The 17,148-nt window shown below is 49.5% G+C and overlaps 1 protein-coding gene across 6 annotated transcripts in view; it reads right to left on the bottom strand.

Moving 5' to 3' along the window:
- Window positions 1-17,148, bottom strand: part of PAX2 (paired box 2) — a 90,596-nt gene that overhangs the window by 48,807 nt on the left and 24,641 nt on the right. The window lies entirely within an intron of this gene.

Below are 17,148 nucleotides of genomic sequence, written 5' to 3'. Positions count from 1 at the left end.
TGGCACCCACCCTGTATGCGCTGGTGGGGGGCGGGGGTGAGATCAAACACCCCAGGGCTGGGATGAGCCTGCTTGTCAGTGATCTGAGGATCCCACGGCTCAGTGATACAGAAGACCAATTCCAAGACCAAGGAAGGCTCCCCTCCGCCCACTAGTCCAAATAGGTACCCTTGAAAGCAGCTTCTCCTATGGCGTTGCCCCTCCCTACACAGAAGCGTGGGGGCCAAGTTCACCCAAACCAGCCAGGTGAGTCAGAAGCCGTGAGCAGGGGCGCCTGGGTGGCTCAGTGGGTTAAAGCCTCTGCCTTTCGCTCAGGTCATGATCCCAGGGTCCTGGGATCGAGCCCCGCATCGGGCTCTCTGCTTGGCAGGGAGCCTGCTTCCTCCTCTCTCTCTCTCTGCCTGCCTCTCTCCCTACTTGTGATCTCTATCTGTCATATAAATAAATAAAATCTTTTTAAAAAAAAAAAAAAAGAAGCCGTGAGCAGACCCCGCTCTGGTTTAAGTGAGCGCTCACGGGAACAGAGATAAGGCACCTGCCTCTCTGTGCTAGAGGTAAAGCTGGATGGAGCAAGGACACACACCCAGAGAAAGCTCAGGAGTCCCAAGGGGCCTAGGAGTAAACGTTAGAAGGAGGAGGAGGAAGATCCCAGACCCTTGCGGGTAGGGGACTGGGAAAGAGTCCCTGAGGAAGTAGATCTTCATGCAGACCTTCAGGGGAGGGCAGGGCAGGAGAGGGCAGGGCTGAACGGAGGAAGGAACCAACCGAGGGCAGGGAGGGGAGTGTAAGGGCAGCAGGTGGTCTGGTGGGGGGGGGGGGTGCTGTCCTGCTTCTGACTCTGCCTCTCAACAGCCTCAAGAGCTCTGGGGCTCATCCATCCGTCTCTTGGGGCCTCTGTTTCTTCAGCTGTAAAGTAAAAAGGTGGGACCACAGGATCTTGAAGGGCTCCTTCCCAGTGAAAAATATTACGGTTCTAAGATGAGCAAAGCGGTCGTGGCGGGGTAGGGTGGGAGCATTATGAGCAGGTGCTGGAGGAAGGGAGAAGAAAGGCATGGAAGCCAAGTTAGTTCTAGGGGTTAAAGCCCAGACTGGCCAGCCAGGAGCAGTGGAGGTACATAAAGGAGAAAGAGGAAATAAGGCTGAAAACTGGAAAGTAATGATGGTAAAAGTGATTTTCCATCTGTTCATCATCTAGTAGGTGCCCAAATTATATGCAATTTATGTCACTTATACATACGACCGCGCCTTCTCCCAACAACCTCCCGAGTAGATACTATTCTCATTTTGCAGGTTGAAAACTAAAGCTGACAGAGGTTAAGTGGCTTAGTCAAGACCACACTGTTGGTGAGGGCGGAGGTAGAACTCCGTCCCTGAAACGGGTGCTCTCTGTGACTTTGTCACACTTCTCTCAACATGCGGCAGCCAGGGTTAGAGCGAGTCTCAAGCTGGGAGTGATCTCGAAATTAGAGATCCGGGTAAGGCAGCACACAGGCACGAGGTCTCAGGAAGGAAAGGAAAGAGTCTGCAAGACACTGTGAAGGCAGAATGACCAGGATTTAGCAACTGGCTGGACCTAACCATGGCTCTAAGACCCTCAGTTCTGGGGACAAGGCAGGCTCATGCTTTGTGCCACTGTCAGGAGAGGATAGGGAGGGAGGTGGCTGGTTGTGTCTTGGGCTTGCAGTGTCTGGGGTGGTAAGGGAGTGTCCAGCTGGCACAGTAGGCACAGATCTTAGACTGTCAAGGAAAAGGGTATTGATAGAGACAAGGGACCTAAGGAGCGGGTGTCTGGAGGGCACCCACCTTCACAGGCTGAGGAAAAGAACCTGACCTTGCAGAGGGCTCGGAATTGATCACATTGGAAATGGCAGGACCGCGATGGGACCATTTCACCTAAGTCATTGGAGAAGAACGTTTCCAAAAGGAGAGTATAATTCACAGCATGAATGACAATGTAAAGACTGGAGGGAACTGGGATAAGAAGAGGCACAGATTTGGGAATTTGGGGGACAGCGGTCTCATCAAAGCAACTGGGACAGGACAGAAAGAGGTTAGGGAGTGAACAGGAGGAGAGGGAGGCAGTGAAAGTAGACCAGTGCCTTCAGAAGTCTGTAGGAAAGGAGAGGAGAGAAAAGTGTGGAAGCCAGTGGATGGAACTGGCGGCTGAGGGGGAGGGAAGGCCATTTAGGTAGGAAGGACCTGGATACATTGGCAAGCTGAGGAGGAAGAACTAGGGGGAGAGCCTGAAGTTGCCTGGCAGAATGCAGATGACTGAGAAAACAAGGCAGAGCAAGGAGAGGCAGCAGGAAGAGCTGGTGAGAGATGGTGCATTTCGAGGTGGCTAAAAGCTTTGTAAAGGAGCTTTTACAGCTCCCCTCTCTCAGCACAGCAGAAGGCAAGTTCATCTCCCTAGAGCTGGGGGAAGGTTTGGAGCATGATCACAATGGGAAAGATCAGACAGGAGTCGAGGCCCGTTGAGACTGGTCTATAGGAAAAGTCTAGAAGGGGGCTGTGCAGCTCAGAGCAGCTGCTCTGAACTCATTGCAGCAAAAGCTTCTGGGATCTGACTGGGACTGCTGTGGGGGGCTCTGGACTGCAGGCATGTGAGCCCTGGACTAAGGAAACCCCAGGGCTGGGGCTGGTTGACTCAGATAACTGGATGGCCTTGTGGAGTTTCTATATTTGTTACCAAGAGCCTCTGACCCCTGGGGCACTGGTGTAGATTTAGTTGAGGCAGCAAGTGATGGAAAATCACTACTCCCTGACAGCGGCTTGGGGATCCGTGGGAGAGGAGCTGGGCAGTGCGCCTGCGTGAGTTACTCATCTTCTTGGTGTCCATCCATGCCCCCCAAAGAAGTGGGCACTCACTAGACTCCAGAGCTGATCTGGGGAAATTTAAGAACTGGAATCGTGGATACCTGGTGGTTATTGATTGCTGACCTGGAACCCCGTACATGACCAACAACGCAGGGGATTATCACTAGAGCTTAAAAAGATAAAGTGTAGGACTGCTGTGGGTGACTGTCTGATACTACTTTCCCGTTTCTCCTCGTTCTCTTCCCATCTTTTTCATTCTTGGCACTGCAAGACAGCCAGACACATGCATGTCCTCCATGGCCCCAGGCGGGTCTGGCCCTCAAGTGTGCAGGTAAAGATCTTTGGGGGGATCAGTGGGGAGTCCGGGAGCCCATGTCTCTACTAGGCGGCTAGCAAGTGCCATTTCTTGTTGCCATGGGAAAACGGCCCTGTCAGGACCCCCTGCTCCCTACTTCTCTTTCCAGCATGTTCTCCTGCACAGGGATGGGCCCTTGCTCCCCAACCTTTCCTGGCTTGGCCTGAGCCCAGCACGAGGCACTTGAGGAGCTTGGCAAGGGTGTGACTAGGGTAAATGGATGAAGGGGGTGGGCTCTGGGCCCAGTCTGCCTGAGTCTGAGTCCCAGCTCAGGGGACTCTCTCTTATGAGACCCCTGACAGTTTCTTACTCCCTCACCTGTAAAAGAGGATAATAACACTGTCCACCTCCCAGGATTGTTGTGAGGTTTAAATAAGATAATGCATGTCAGATGATTAGTATGATGCTTGGCTCAGTAAATGCTAGTGCTAATAATAATAGCAACGTCTAGGAGTAGCCATGTTCCTGTGGGTGGCCATCAGGACCAACTGCCTTCTATTTAGGGACTGAGCCAGGTGCAGGCAGGAGGCCTCGAAGGCCAACATGGTCCAGGCGGGTCAGTGCCACGGCTATGGGGGCCCCCAACAGAGCACCAAGAAGACAAGACAACAGCAGCACGTGTCACAGCCTGACCCCAAAAGAGGTGCATCAGAAAGACTCTCAGCGAGACAGACTAGGGCCCTCCGCCCACGATCCCTGGGAGGGATCCACAGACAGCATGAGCCCCAGGTTCTTCAGGGCTCAGTAGATGCCAGGGGGCTGTGACTGTGCTTCCGAGTATAAATGACAAGGCAGGTGAAGTCACTCTTTCCTTGGTTAAGTTCCCAGGAGGCCTCCACCTCCCACCAAGCTGGAGATCAAAACAGTTTCATCAGCTCTGTGAGTTAGAATGAAAGCAGGTAATGAGTCTCCTATTAACAGTTTGCTAAACTCATGGAGAAACCGCGAGCTCTCAACACTCTAAGAAAGCGCCAAGGAAATCCTTCCTCCTCTTCTGGTTCTCCTCCTTCTCCCACTTCCTCTTCCTCCTCTCCTTCCTTCCTCTGTGTTTCATTGTCTGTCTCTCTGCCCTGTGGCTCTCTCTGCCCATCTGTCGGCCTCCCTTCTCTGGGTCCGTCTGTCTCTCTGCGCCCCGTAGTCCCACTGTGGCTGTGTGAGGTTATTGATTCCTGGGAGCTGGGGGAAAGCAGGAGGCAGGGCTGGGGTGCAGGCTCGGGGATGGAAATAGAAGGCTATAAATTATTTGTGACAGGAAAGCAATAGTGGCAGAGTGCTGAGCACAAGTCCTGTGTCACTATTAGATTCCTTTTAGCCTGATGACACTGTAAAAAAGGTTAAGTGTCTGCTGGAATCGTACACCTGGGGGGCCGGGGCAGCCTAGGAGCAGAACAAGCCACTGAGAGCAGGTATATCAATTCTCCAGGCCAATAATATTCCACTCATTGATCGCCACGCAAAGTTCAAAAATCTCATTACAGCCAGGCAGACCGGGAACTTTTTACAAATCAATAGAATGATATAATGTATGTATACTTAGTACAAATGTATCTATTCATCTATCCATCCATCCACGGTCCGCCTCAGGGTTTCCAAGTTAACCTACCCATCATATTATGTTATGTTATGTATGATATTATATTGCATTGTATTATATGATAATAAATGGTGTGCAAAAACTCCCCCTGAGGTGGAGAGGAGGAGAGGTCCTATTAGCATCGAGGTGACCTCAGACAGCTCACCTTGGAGAGAGTTAGGTGACAGCACAGCCAGGGCGAGGCTGGTCAGGATTTCTAGGAGCAATGCTTCCTTAACAGGAGCCCCAGGAATAAAATCCATTGTCTACTGAGTATTTACTATGCGTTAGGCAATGCTCTACGTGCCCCAAACAGTTTACTTAATCCTCACAACAACCCATTTTGGAGATACGGCGTGTTGCAATTTGCCCAACGTCACCCATTTAATAAATGGCCAAGTCTGGGGTTTGAACTCAAGGAAACTAAATGCAAGGCCCACACCCGTAACCACCACGCTAGCTTACCTCCAGAAAAGAAATACCCTGTAGCCCAGAATCCAAACTCCAGGATTCTATTTCCAGCCTCTTCTGTTGTGTTCTGAGAAACAAAGGGTAGGGGGCTCCCTGAGAGTTAGTATTCCTTTCTCTAAAATGGGAGTAATAACACCTGTAGGAACCAGCCGCTGACAACGTGATATATACATGGGATCTCCAAACACATCCCCATAAAATCCTGTCTGGCTACCTGGAGCAGACGGCTTTCCCCGCGATGAAATTACTTCTTAGCAGAACGGCAGGTTGGTCCCAGGCTTGGCCATATTACTGGTTTGCTGAAAGGGTCTTTAGGGCAAGAAGTAAGGTCTCTGTACACACGCGCCATGCACATGTATAAATCAGTTTGAACTGTCCTAGGGTAGACTGCCCACTTCAGAGTTTTTGTAGAAAATATTTCATTCCTCGCAGGGGGAAAGTCTGTCCTGATTTGGTAAATCGAGGGAACTCCAGGGGCCGACAATGTCTCAGCCTGGCTGGCCCCACAGCCCACCGAGCCAGGGGAGTGGTGGGCGGGGCCTCCTTCTGTGCCTCGGGCTTCCTGGGTATTAGAGGCTGGATCATTCCAGAGGACAAAACGATATTTCCTTCAGCAAAGGACATTTTGCACATAACTGTTTCAACACAGGCCTTTGAGAACTGCCTCTGCGAGGTACATGTCCCAGGCTGAGCCCTGAGTCAAACTGGAACAGCACAAACAGCTGGAGACTTTTCATGGCAGAACTTCAAGTGAACTGTCATAGATTATTCAGGAGAATTTCACCTCCCCTAAAAATGGTTCCTACCTCCCCATCCTTCCTGAGGAACTAGGATTTCCCCTCCGTACATCCCAGGAACCAAAGCCCTCAACCTTTAGGACCGCCCCCTCGCAGACGAAACAGCATCCGTCCAACCTGCTCTCCGCAGGGCAGCCCGGAAGTGCTTGGTGCAAAGTCGTCTTCCTAGGCTCCGGCTCAGCAGTCTCGGCAGGTCAGGGTGGCTCGCCCATGCCCACTCAGACCCCTGCAGGTTTCAGCGCGGACAACCAACCACCCACAGGTCAGGCAGGGTCTGTGCGTGAACATGGCCGTGGACGGGAAGCTTCCGGCAGGAACTTCCGTTCTGGCTAGAGCATGGTAGAGCTGGAATGCTGAGCTTCCGAGCTTAACGCCCTGCCCCGCCGCACCCCCCCACCCTCCCCCCCCCCCCCCCCCCCGCAAATGCGCCAAGAGCTTCTGCCTCCTTTGTTGCTTCTCAGAAGGCATGACTGAGCTCCAAGAGATGAAAAGCTTGCAGAAGAGTTTCCTCAAACCACTGTCCTTGAGCCACCTGCGTTGGAATCCCCTGGGGTGCACTTTAGCCCTCCTGATTAAAATGTCTGATGGTGTTAAGGCCCAGGACTCTGTATTTAAGCAAATTGCCCAGATTATTCTTAAATCCTATAATATTTGAAAAGACTGGCTTAAGCCAGGGGGTGAAGAAACCACCCTTGTGGTAATATAGGGGAGCCTTGAGAGGGTTGAGAGAAAGTCTTAGAAGGCTCAAAGTTTCCTACTCCTAGCTGTCCATCGACATTTCTTTCCATTTGCTGGTCCTGACTCCCACTGACCCAGGAACCAAAATTCAAGAAGCTATCACAGTTCCTCCGTGGAAACTAAACTAGAGGTTAAGAATAAAAATAATTTCAAAATAGGCTTTTGTACATTGCCAGATGCTAGATTCTCACTGGGTTCCTTGGCTATCAACTTCAATAGTATTTCTTTAGATATCCTGCATCAACTTAGCCTTCTAAGACTGGCACTATGGGCGATAATCCTTCCACCACGTGTCCCCGGGAGCCCAGGCCAGATACAATTTACCAGGCTAGATGGGCCATGGGGCTGGCCCAAGGGGGCAATAGTGATGGTTTATATGATGAATGGTAAGCATATGGATTGATTTAACTTCAAGATATGCATAGGTTTAAAAATTAAGGGGCAATGTGTTTAACTAACCATTTGGAAACCAGTCTGCAGTGCATGCCAAGCCCAGAGCGTGACCAGACTAGCTCCTTTCACCACCAGCCCTGCCCTCATCTGTCAGGGCTTCCGGGCTAGAACTGGGGTCCACCAGCTGTCCACCCCACGATCCTGCTTGGGAAATCCAGAGGCTAGAAGATTGGCCGGATGTGATGGTGAAAGGGGTGCCGTGTAGCCTCACTGCTGGGACCAAGTCCTCCCTGCCCATGCTCCGTGTCCCTCCCTGGTAAGCCCACCTCCCTAGGCAAGCAGAAGGAAGCCTGGAGGAAGTGCCCTGAGCAGCAGCAGAGGTGGGGCCTGACCTCCTTGCCTCTTGCCCCTCCCACCTCTGGCCCAGTGACTCCAGTATTCGAAAACAATCCATTGGTCAGTCTCCTGAAAGAATGTGACGTGGCTAAACCCTACAATTGCTTCCTATTACCAACAGAATCAATTCAAAATTCCTCAGCCTGGCCTTCAAAATCTTTCCCAATCTGGCTCTGCCCTGGCTTTCCAATCTATTTCTCTCCGCACCCCTCTTGCCCTCAGGGTCTAGCACAGAGCTGCAAGCTTGTCTCCTTGCTTACTCCGTTCACACTGAGTCCTCCCCTAGACCCTGAGCTCTACCTGGGCAGATATCACACCCATTTCTCTCACTAATGTATTTCCAGCACCTAGCAACGGTGCCTGGCAGAATATTAGGGCTTAAAAACTATTTGCTGAATAACAAATCAAGGTTATTATTAATAATGATAAGGATAACATCTTCGGATATGGAGTGCACTAAGATACATTCACTGTGTACCAAGCACTGTGCTAAGCACTTTACATGAATTAATTTATTTCTAACAACTTCTTAGGAAGATTATCATCCCTATTCCACAGATGTGGAAACCGAGGCTCAGAGAGGTTAAGTAACTGACCCAAGGGCACACAGCTGTTAGGCAGCAGAACCAGGATTTAAACCGGGGAACCTGGCTGCAGAACCCATGCAGCTAACCACTGGGTGGTTAGCTCATACCCAGAACAGACGGTAGAATCCAGGAGAGGCTGGCCCTATAGAAGGGCTGCATATAATAGTAGTAAAAGAAGTAACTAGAACTTATTTCATATTCACTAACTGACAGCCACTGTGACAAATGCATCTGCTCATTTAAATCCTAGCTACAACTCTGTTAAATAGGCATGTTCTCTATGATGCCAAGGAGACAAGAGTGGCTGAGCAATTTGCCTAAGGTCAAGTGCTTAATAACACCGGAGCCAGACTTTGGGTGCAGGCCTGGGACTCCAATGTCTTTAGACTGAACAATATGACCTCTTCTGGAAATTTCTTTATTAATAGTAATCTGTGTTTGTTAGCTATTTGGGCCTCGTCTTTTCCCATCTATGATCTGGACAAGTGAGCAAATGTATGCATGGACAACGGACAGAAACTGCGTATAGCAGCAATTCTGAATATGCTTAGCCTCTCCCCTGTGTTTGATGAGCAGTGCATCTGTGTTACAAACAAACCACAATTTTAGGTTAAGTGGTATAGTTTCAGTATTTATATGCACTGGGAGGTTTTGGGTGTAGAGTTTCCAAATTCTCTGTATCTATTTATCTACTTCTTTAGTTTCTGAATTGAGTACGTGAGTGTGTAATGCTACCACACACCGAAGTGTTCCTATGTTTCTAGAAACTACTACTGTGATTAGTGTATCTTTATATTCATGTCGTATCTGATGCATTGATCCACAATTTATAATACTACATATATTTGTCAAAACCCACTTCATGAATTTCTGCCCCAATTATGCCTATTTCTGTCAAATATGTAAGCCACAGTCACATTCTGCACCAGTCCCTTTCCAGAGCGTCTGGGATTCTCACATCACAACTGTGTTTTTATATTGGTCCATGCATCGGTATTGATGTGCATGGATGTGCACTTGTACACCTGTGTATCTTTCTGTCTATGGCTAGGACGCGGTGGGGGGATGTGGAAATGAGAGAATTATTAAATGCCAAGTAGATGTGCAATAAATTCCATTGATTTTATAAACTCCAACTTGTCTTCAGTCTCCTTCCATTCTTTATCCTGGGGCATTGCAACAAAAACCTATTTTAAATACCTTTACTTCCCCACCTCCCCCTCCCCAAAAAAGTGTCAATATTTTATTTGGATTTTTAACTTCGCTCCATAACAGTTGTTTGACCTCCTGACTCGTGCGAGTCACATAAATTCTGGGACTTTATTCAGGAGCCATGTTCCTGCTATTGAATAAGCAATTTGGGAGGGTGAATTAATGACTTGTGCTGTTGCTGGAAAGTCCCTGAAGAAATATTAAAATTGCTTGCAGACTGAATCGATACTCAGTGAACACCCAGCAAGACGGCCTCGGCTCTGGAATGGCCACCGAAGGCAGGGCTTGGTGGAGGAAGGGGAATTCCTGCACCCAGCTTGGTGAGCCCCCGCTCCCGGCCCACCCCCCCACCTCTCCCTCCATCCCTGGAGCTCTGTCATTTTCAGTAACAGCAAAGTCTTATTAAACCCCAGCCAGGATAGAGCTGATTTGTCCTGTCTCAGGAAGCAGGCTCAGGGGACAGTTTATTCTCTTACTAGCAACCAGAGCCCAGAGGCCTTATTGAAGGTGATGGTCTGGACACATCCACCTGCTGGAGAGACAGGATGGCGTTGCTGCTTTCTGGCAGGCTGCGCTGTGCCTGGGGATTGGCTGGGCACTGAGCTCGGGGAGGCCGTGGCGGTGACCATTTTCTGCTGGGCGTGCAGAGGGGCTGGGGGCTCTACGGCTCGGCGCCGGCTCCAGCTCTGCACATGCGTGACCAGCCTTTGCTGTTGCTCTGGCAGCCACACGATTTCAGCCTTTGTGTATGGGTGTGCCTGTGGGATGGAGAGTTTGAATTGCGTTGGGTGTACGCTGTAGTGCATTGTGCCCCGATGCATTCCTGCAGCTGGCTTAAGGTTTGTTACTTGGTGTTTTGTGATATTGTATTGAGGTGACGGCACTTTGTGTAACACTGAGCTGGAGGAATGTGGGTATTGTTTAGCAGCAATGTCTAGGTTTCTGCTTTGAATTATTGTGTTCGTTGATCATATCAGCATCTTTTTTTTTTTTTTTTTTGTAATGTATGTCTCAGAGATTAGGTTAATGGGTGTCTCCTTGGTGATGTGGGTTGAGTAATGATGTCGGATCTGCGTGGTGGTGTAGGATTTGGTAATTGCTTTCTCAGTGTGGTTGTGGGAGGTGGGTGAAAGGGCCCATCCTTTAGCTTTTTTACCTTGCTCCAGCTTAGTCGTTTGCCCTGATGCTTTCCAGAAGGAAGATTCTAGAGATGGGGGGGTCTCTTCTCGAGGACCAAATGCACGGTTCTGTTCTGTTGGAAGCCAGCTGCTCCTGATCCATGAACACTTCTGACACAGGTCCTGGTACCACCTTGCCTACATCTGCCTGATGGGCCAAAGCCCGAAGCTAGACTCAGTGCCTACTGAAAGTCTGGGTCCCTGATATGACAAGAGGAGGATGCATAGGAGTAAACTCCCGGATTCCAATGAACATGAACCCAAGTCCAGCATGAACTCTAGCTCCCCAGTCCACTAGTCTCCGTGACTCTGGCCATCAGCGCCTTCTTCCTTCCCAGCATCCCCTGCACTCACAGGGCCACACCCACAGCAAAGGAGAGTATGGCAACACCTCATAAATGTGACTTCTTACCAGGGTGCAGGGTCTCTGTTCTGAGCTTATCAAGAGAAGGGCATGAGGCTGTAAGATACACAGAGCCCCACAAGAGACCGTAGATACCTGCCCTTCCTCTGATGGAAAAGTAATAGGAAGTAGGGAGTGGTGGAGGAGCCCATGGGTTTTTGAACCAGTATTGCCTGGGTTCAAATCCTAGTTCTGCTACTTAGCCTGTGACCTGAGTAAGTTATTTAACGTCACTGTACTCCAGTTACCTCATCTACAAACAATCCTGTAAAGCCCTATGGGGTTGTTTACGAGGCTTAAATCAATTAATACATGCGACATGCTTATAATGATTTCTGCTATAGTAAGCACTTGTTAGCTACTATTATTATGAATATAAGGGCTTACCAAGTAAAGGAGCCATAAGATTTGCCTATGCATGTGTACAAGCACATCCACATGTGTGCTAATATCCATAAAACCCTAAGATGAGTGAAGGTATGTGAGTGGTTTAAGCAGAGAAGTGCAAAAACTGCAGTCAGGTAGCATGGGGAGAGGAGCTACTTTCCTCCTTGGCCCTCTGGTCCATTTGGACAGGGGCAGGAGCTGGGACACGACAGATGTCACCACTGCCCGTCTCCAGACCAAGGCTGCATCCAGCCCTGTGAGGACGAAGAGGCAGAAAGGAAAATGGTGGCCCTTAAACATTTTACAGTTATGAAAAAAAAAATCCAAAGATAATTGAGTTCTGAGGATCCAAATTTAGCTCATGTAAAAGATTTCCTTTCTAATTTAAAAAATCAGAACGTTGGTCAGGCAATAGGTATAAATACGGGATAATGAAATCCAGGGGTCAAGTTGGGAAATAAGGAAGGGGTAAGAAAGGAATTAGATCAGTGAATATGAAGGCATTTGGGTGTGGATCTTACGAAAGTCCATTGAGCTGAACTTGGTTACCTACCCAGGCCAAAGGGGCAGGGAGAGCTATAGGCAAGAATGGGACTGGGTGCTGGGTTCCGTCCATGGACCTTCCCATAAAGATGGGGAGCCGCAGCAGCAAGCCTGCTTCCCTCTCTCTCTGCCTGCCTCTCTGCCTACTTGTGATCTCTCTCTGTCAAATAAGTAAACAAAAAATCTTTAAAAAAAAAAAAAAAGATGGGGAGCCAGAGCACATCATTGTGAGTTTGGAAAACTTTGGTTTTCATCTTTGTTCCTATTGTGTGCAGAGTAAGTAGAATTTGTACTTGTCCAGTTACTGTGAGCTATTGCAGTTTAATACACTAAGCCCAAAGTGAAATTTTTCTCCTGAATTTGCTCCTTAAAATCTTCTAGCTCTTAACAACAAAAATAACTGCAATGATTATCAACCTCCCATGCTTCCCTGAAATATACACGGATGTGGGACAAGAGTAGACAGGTTGGTTTGTGCTTGTCAAATACTGGCTTACTCCCCTCTCCTCTCTCTTTTTCCTTTATCTTACCTTTACTTTTTCTCCTCTCTTCCCTTCCTCTTTCTGTTTACCTTCCGTCTCTTCCCTCTATGGCATTTAAGAATCAGAGGAACCCTTCAAACCCATAAAATAAGGATTTTTTTTTCATGACTGTTTCACTTTATCTTTTTTAAAAAAATGACAAAATGCAAAGCACCACAACCCATGAAAATGTCATGAAGCCCAGAAAATGCCAACCTTCAACTCCTCAACCACTAGTAAGCTAGTAGGAGTGTGCAGGGATAGGAAGTTTATACACACACACACACACACACACAACCATAGAGGCTGGGGTCTCCACCAACGAGGACAAAGGGGGCAATTACTTGATTAATTCTGTCCAGTGGTCAGATAACTGACTCATCGTGGGCTTTTTTTTCCCTGCACACACATAGAACAGGCCCTTTCCTAAATCCGGCTGGGCTCGTAGTGGACCATAATTCTCACTGGCATTCACGATACACATGTCTGTTCACAGAATATCCTTTCAGCTCAAGCTTGTTTATTTAAAAGAGGTCACTGTTTGTGCACACACAAGCCAGAAGTCACGCACGTTGATGCGGACAGAGAGCAAGATCATTTGGTGACTATGACCGCCGTAATAACAACTCACATGTATCGAACACTTGCTAGGTGCTGGGTGCAGTGCCGAGGTGTGTGGATTAACTCCGGTAACCCTCCCAAGAACCTACGAGAGAGCTGTATGGTGGGCCCCATGTTAGATGTGTGAAGAAACAGAGGTCCAGAGAGGAGAGGAGATTTACCTAAAACCACATAGCCAATCAGTAGGGAAGTTGACTCGAACTCCAGCCATCGCTCCCAGAGCCCACTTTCTTACATTATCTGGGTTACAAAGGTTTGTATGAACAGCCTGGCAAATAGCAGGTGCTCAGCAAAGGTTTTCTGAATGGACAGATTAAAGTATAAATGAATGAAAGACCATTCCTCCTAAGAACCCAATACTCTCCTTGAAGATGGCCCCGTGGATTCCATTACGGGAGCCAGGCCTACCGGACAGCTTACCCTCATCTGAACGAAGTGATCTGCCCTCCCAACCAGCTTTCCAGGGAGAGCGCCCACCAGCTATGCTTGTTCAGGTACCAAATTCTCTAAACACCAACTCTCCACCTGCCTCTCAAGTCCAGACCCGACTCCTTGTAAGCGAGAAACCAGACCCAAATGCATCAAAGATGCTTTCTAACCATGACACTTTGTCACCTAGACTATTTTCCTCTGCAAACAGGTGTTTCCCAATGAAATGCAACACCAGTGAAATGAAAATGAGTGTCGATGCCTGGATAAGAACTAAGAAATCTGATCAATTAGGCAGATGTCTCTAAATCGCCAGATATTTGGCTTCTTATTGACAACCCTCACAGAGGACTTCCTACAGGTTGGGTTTTCGTCCAGATGTTTGGGACTTGTCACATTTACCTGTTTGTCAGCAAGTGCGCATGCATTTCTAAGAGACACAAGTCAACGCTGAAAAGGAGGAGAGTGACCCAGAATAAAAGAGACTAAAGCAAGCTCTCTACCAAAACTAGTCAAGCAGACTCCATCTGGGGATGGGTTGCAGCCTTGGACATCCATTGGAACGTGGGTCTGGCTCACAAAGATTCATGGGCTCGAAGACCGTTAAAGACCCCCTAAGGCTGTTTCCTCGGCTGTCTGCAAAGCCGGCCCCATCAGATCCCTGCACCGTGGAGCTGAGGGGTCAGTCTCACTGGTCTGACAGGGAGGGCCCAGGTTACGGCCAAATCCACTCCCTTCATACTGACACGGCCTCATCCACTTTGTGGACGCCCGCGCACCCGGGCACAGAGTATCTCCACGTGCGGTCCGACCAAGCTGTAGATCTTGCAACGCTTGGCGTAAATCTGGTTTGTGACTTTGTACATGTACCCCCGTGTGTGATTTAGTGCTCTGCTTTTTATCATGGCTCCACTTCCATTTTCTTTCCCTCTCTCCTTTTTAATGCTGTTTACAGCTTCCTTATCCATACAGCAGCGCGGTGATCCCTCAGTGTCTCCACTGATCTACTCACATGATTTTTCTGACCCGTGTTTTCTCTCCACTCGACTTAATTTATGTGTTGGTAAATAGGAACTTTAGATCGTTCTATTCAGCAGCGTTTGGGGTTACTGCTTTTTATCAAAGGCATCACGGCATTGAAGGACTCTGTGCAGGGGACATTTGTTTACTCCCGTGAGTGACTGGCTGTCCGCACACATGAGAAGGCCGCATGCGTGCGGGTGTGCCTGCGCGGTGCCCCCAGAGTGTGCCTCTCGGCTCTGCTGCCCTGCGTCAATGCTGCTGGCACTGGTAGGAAGAGCTCGGTGAAACCACGGTGTGGACAGCAGCTGCCCCTCAAATGGCTGGAGATAAATCTAGGGCCCTCCCTACGGGTGACCACTTAGTTCTTTTAGGAGGAGGTCCACCTATGCCTCGCAGGGCTGATTCCTCCAAATTTCCCCTCCCATGCACACCCTTCATCCCCGAGCTGCAGTAGAGGCTTGTGGTGACAGGACTCACAAGCCAGATCTGGGAGATCTCTCCTCTTAGAGCCGTGAGTTGGCAGTGGGCAGAGGAAGGGGGGCAGGGCAACGCCTTCTTAGATTTCGGGGTCATCTACTGTCTTTTTTCTTCCTCTTTTCAATTTTCCCCACATCCTCTCCTCATCTCTAACTCTATTTGACCTTGAACTCTGTCCTCTCCCTTCTTACCACAATGTGTCCCAAGGGGTTTGGGGGGTGTTGGCACATCCAAAGAAGCAGTTACCTGGCCCGAGAGGCCTGGAGGCCAGTAGCCAGAGGGGCCAGCCCATCACTCCACTCCTGGAAATAAATTCCATTGTATTTGCATTTTAATTTTCCACATAAACAAAGGCCCAGAGTACTCGCTTGGGCAGCATCACTGGACGAATTTAATTAGAAATGAAAAGTTTATAGGGCCCTCTTTAATGCGATTAATGCTCAGTTAACATTTATCACATTCGTGTGCTGGAATCGCCTTTTCTGAGCAGCCACTGGCCATGAAATGAATTTCTCTCAACTTTTTTTGTACCCACCCTGGGAGGTCATCTCCTAAGGAGTCTCTGGGCGGCCTCCCTGGGGCCAGGAACTACCTGATCCTCAGGGCCAAGTTAAGGGGAGGTGAGGGAGGGGAAGAGGCCAATGTGTACTTGCTGAGGCTGGAGGACAGGGTGTGTGAGAGTGAGGGGGGCCACTATTTCTAGGGGGAACTGGATCGAACCAGGGCTGTACCCTCTGCAAAGAGCTGAGTGCTCAGCCCAGCAGACTGGCCAAAAGTTTCAGAGCCTCTTCCCTAAAAAAAAAAAAAAAAAAGACTTCCCTTCCCAACACACATACTCAGTCCACTTCTGTGACCCAAAGAACAGGTTTGAGCTAGAGCTGGCCCATGGCAGTGACCTCTGGCTCACAGTTCCCTCTTCCTGGCTTAGACCATCTCTCTTCTACCCCTTCTCTCTCTCTCTCTCTCTCTCAATCTCTCTCGTCAGGGGTTCCATTAGACTCTCCCTCCACCCAGACCCATGGTGACTGGGAAGGGAACCCGAGTCTTGACCTCAAGGAATACCTCATTTCCTCTGGCTCTCCCAGAGGCCACACAGTCCCAGTCTATGGGAAGGCTGCCTACCCTGGTGTGAGCTCCCTAGAGAAGCCGAGTGGAGTAGGGGAACATTAAACCTCTGTTGGTCCCCAGAGGAAGGACAGCCTTCCTTATCTTCTCAAATTCTCTTCCCTCTTTAGTTAGAGTCTGCAGAGATTGGCCCCCTAACCCAAACCAGCTACCCTGAGGAGGAGGAGAGAGGAAGGAAAAAGGTAAGTGATGGGGGTTGGGAGGGGAAGTGTCCTCTCTGCAGATGATAAAAGGGGATAATCAGCTTGACCTGCGTCACCACCTACACGCACACTCCCTTTGAGGACCTTGACAGACACAAACCATGGCTGCTACCAGGACTCCTGGTAGGCGTATCACACACCCACGGCCTGGCCATTATGTGCTACTCTACACCCTCACCTCTAGCAGAGAAAATGCACACATGTGTGCACATAGACTAAGTGTGTCGGGACCCTTTGCACCTGACCGGACCCCCACTCGTCAGCCCATCGGGAGATCTATCATCCATTCAACCCACGCTTGCCAGAGAACATTTGCTAACGTCCCAAATAGACAGGTCGCCCACGCGATGGCAGAGACTCTCATTCTGAGACCAAACAATCCCTTCAGCCAGAAACTCTGTGAACAGCAAACCACTAGCCCTCTGTTTGATAAGACTGACTCCTTTTAAGCGCTCCCTGGAATACCAGGACCATTTAGACAGCTTCCCAGGACACGAACGCTGGATTCAGCTAGATAGATAGCACACGCCCTTTCCAAAGTTCACAGGCTCTTTCCAAAACAGAGCCACACGGAGGCCCTCGACGCAGGGTCACCAACTTCTCTCCGTCTGACACACAGCCAGGCACCATCTCGCCCTCTCAAATGAGGATAGAAAGTCACAAGAGGTAAAAGCAGGGTCTCCTCCCTGACCATCTCTTTGGCCTGTCGAGCGAGATACTTCCTGCAAGGCTGCTGGTTTCCTGCAGCTTCCTCCACCAGTCCAGCAAAGACCCTGCGGCCGGGAGGGAGCATCAGGGCAGGGGAAGGCCGCCTCAGGGGCTCCAACCCTGCAGCCAATCCCATCCTCCCTCCCTGCCCTCCTTCCTTCTCTCCCCAACCTCTGAGCCCTTCCTCTCTG

The sequence above is a fragment of the Meles meles genome, chromosome 13 (assembly GCF_922984935.1).
Source record: "Meles meles chromosome 13, mMelMel3.1 paternal haplotype, whole genome shotgun sequence".
Classification (NCBI taxonomy): Eukaryota; Metazoa; Chordata; class Mammalia; order Carnivora; family Mustelidae; genus Meles; species Meles meles.
This window is presented reverse-complemented; position numbering and strand designations above follow the sequence as displayed.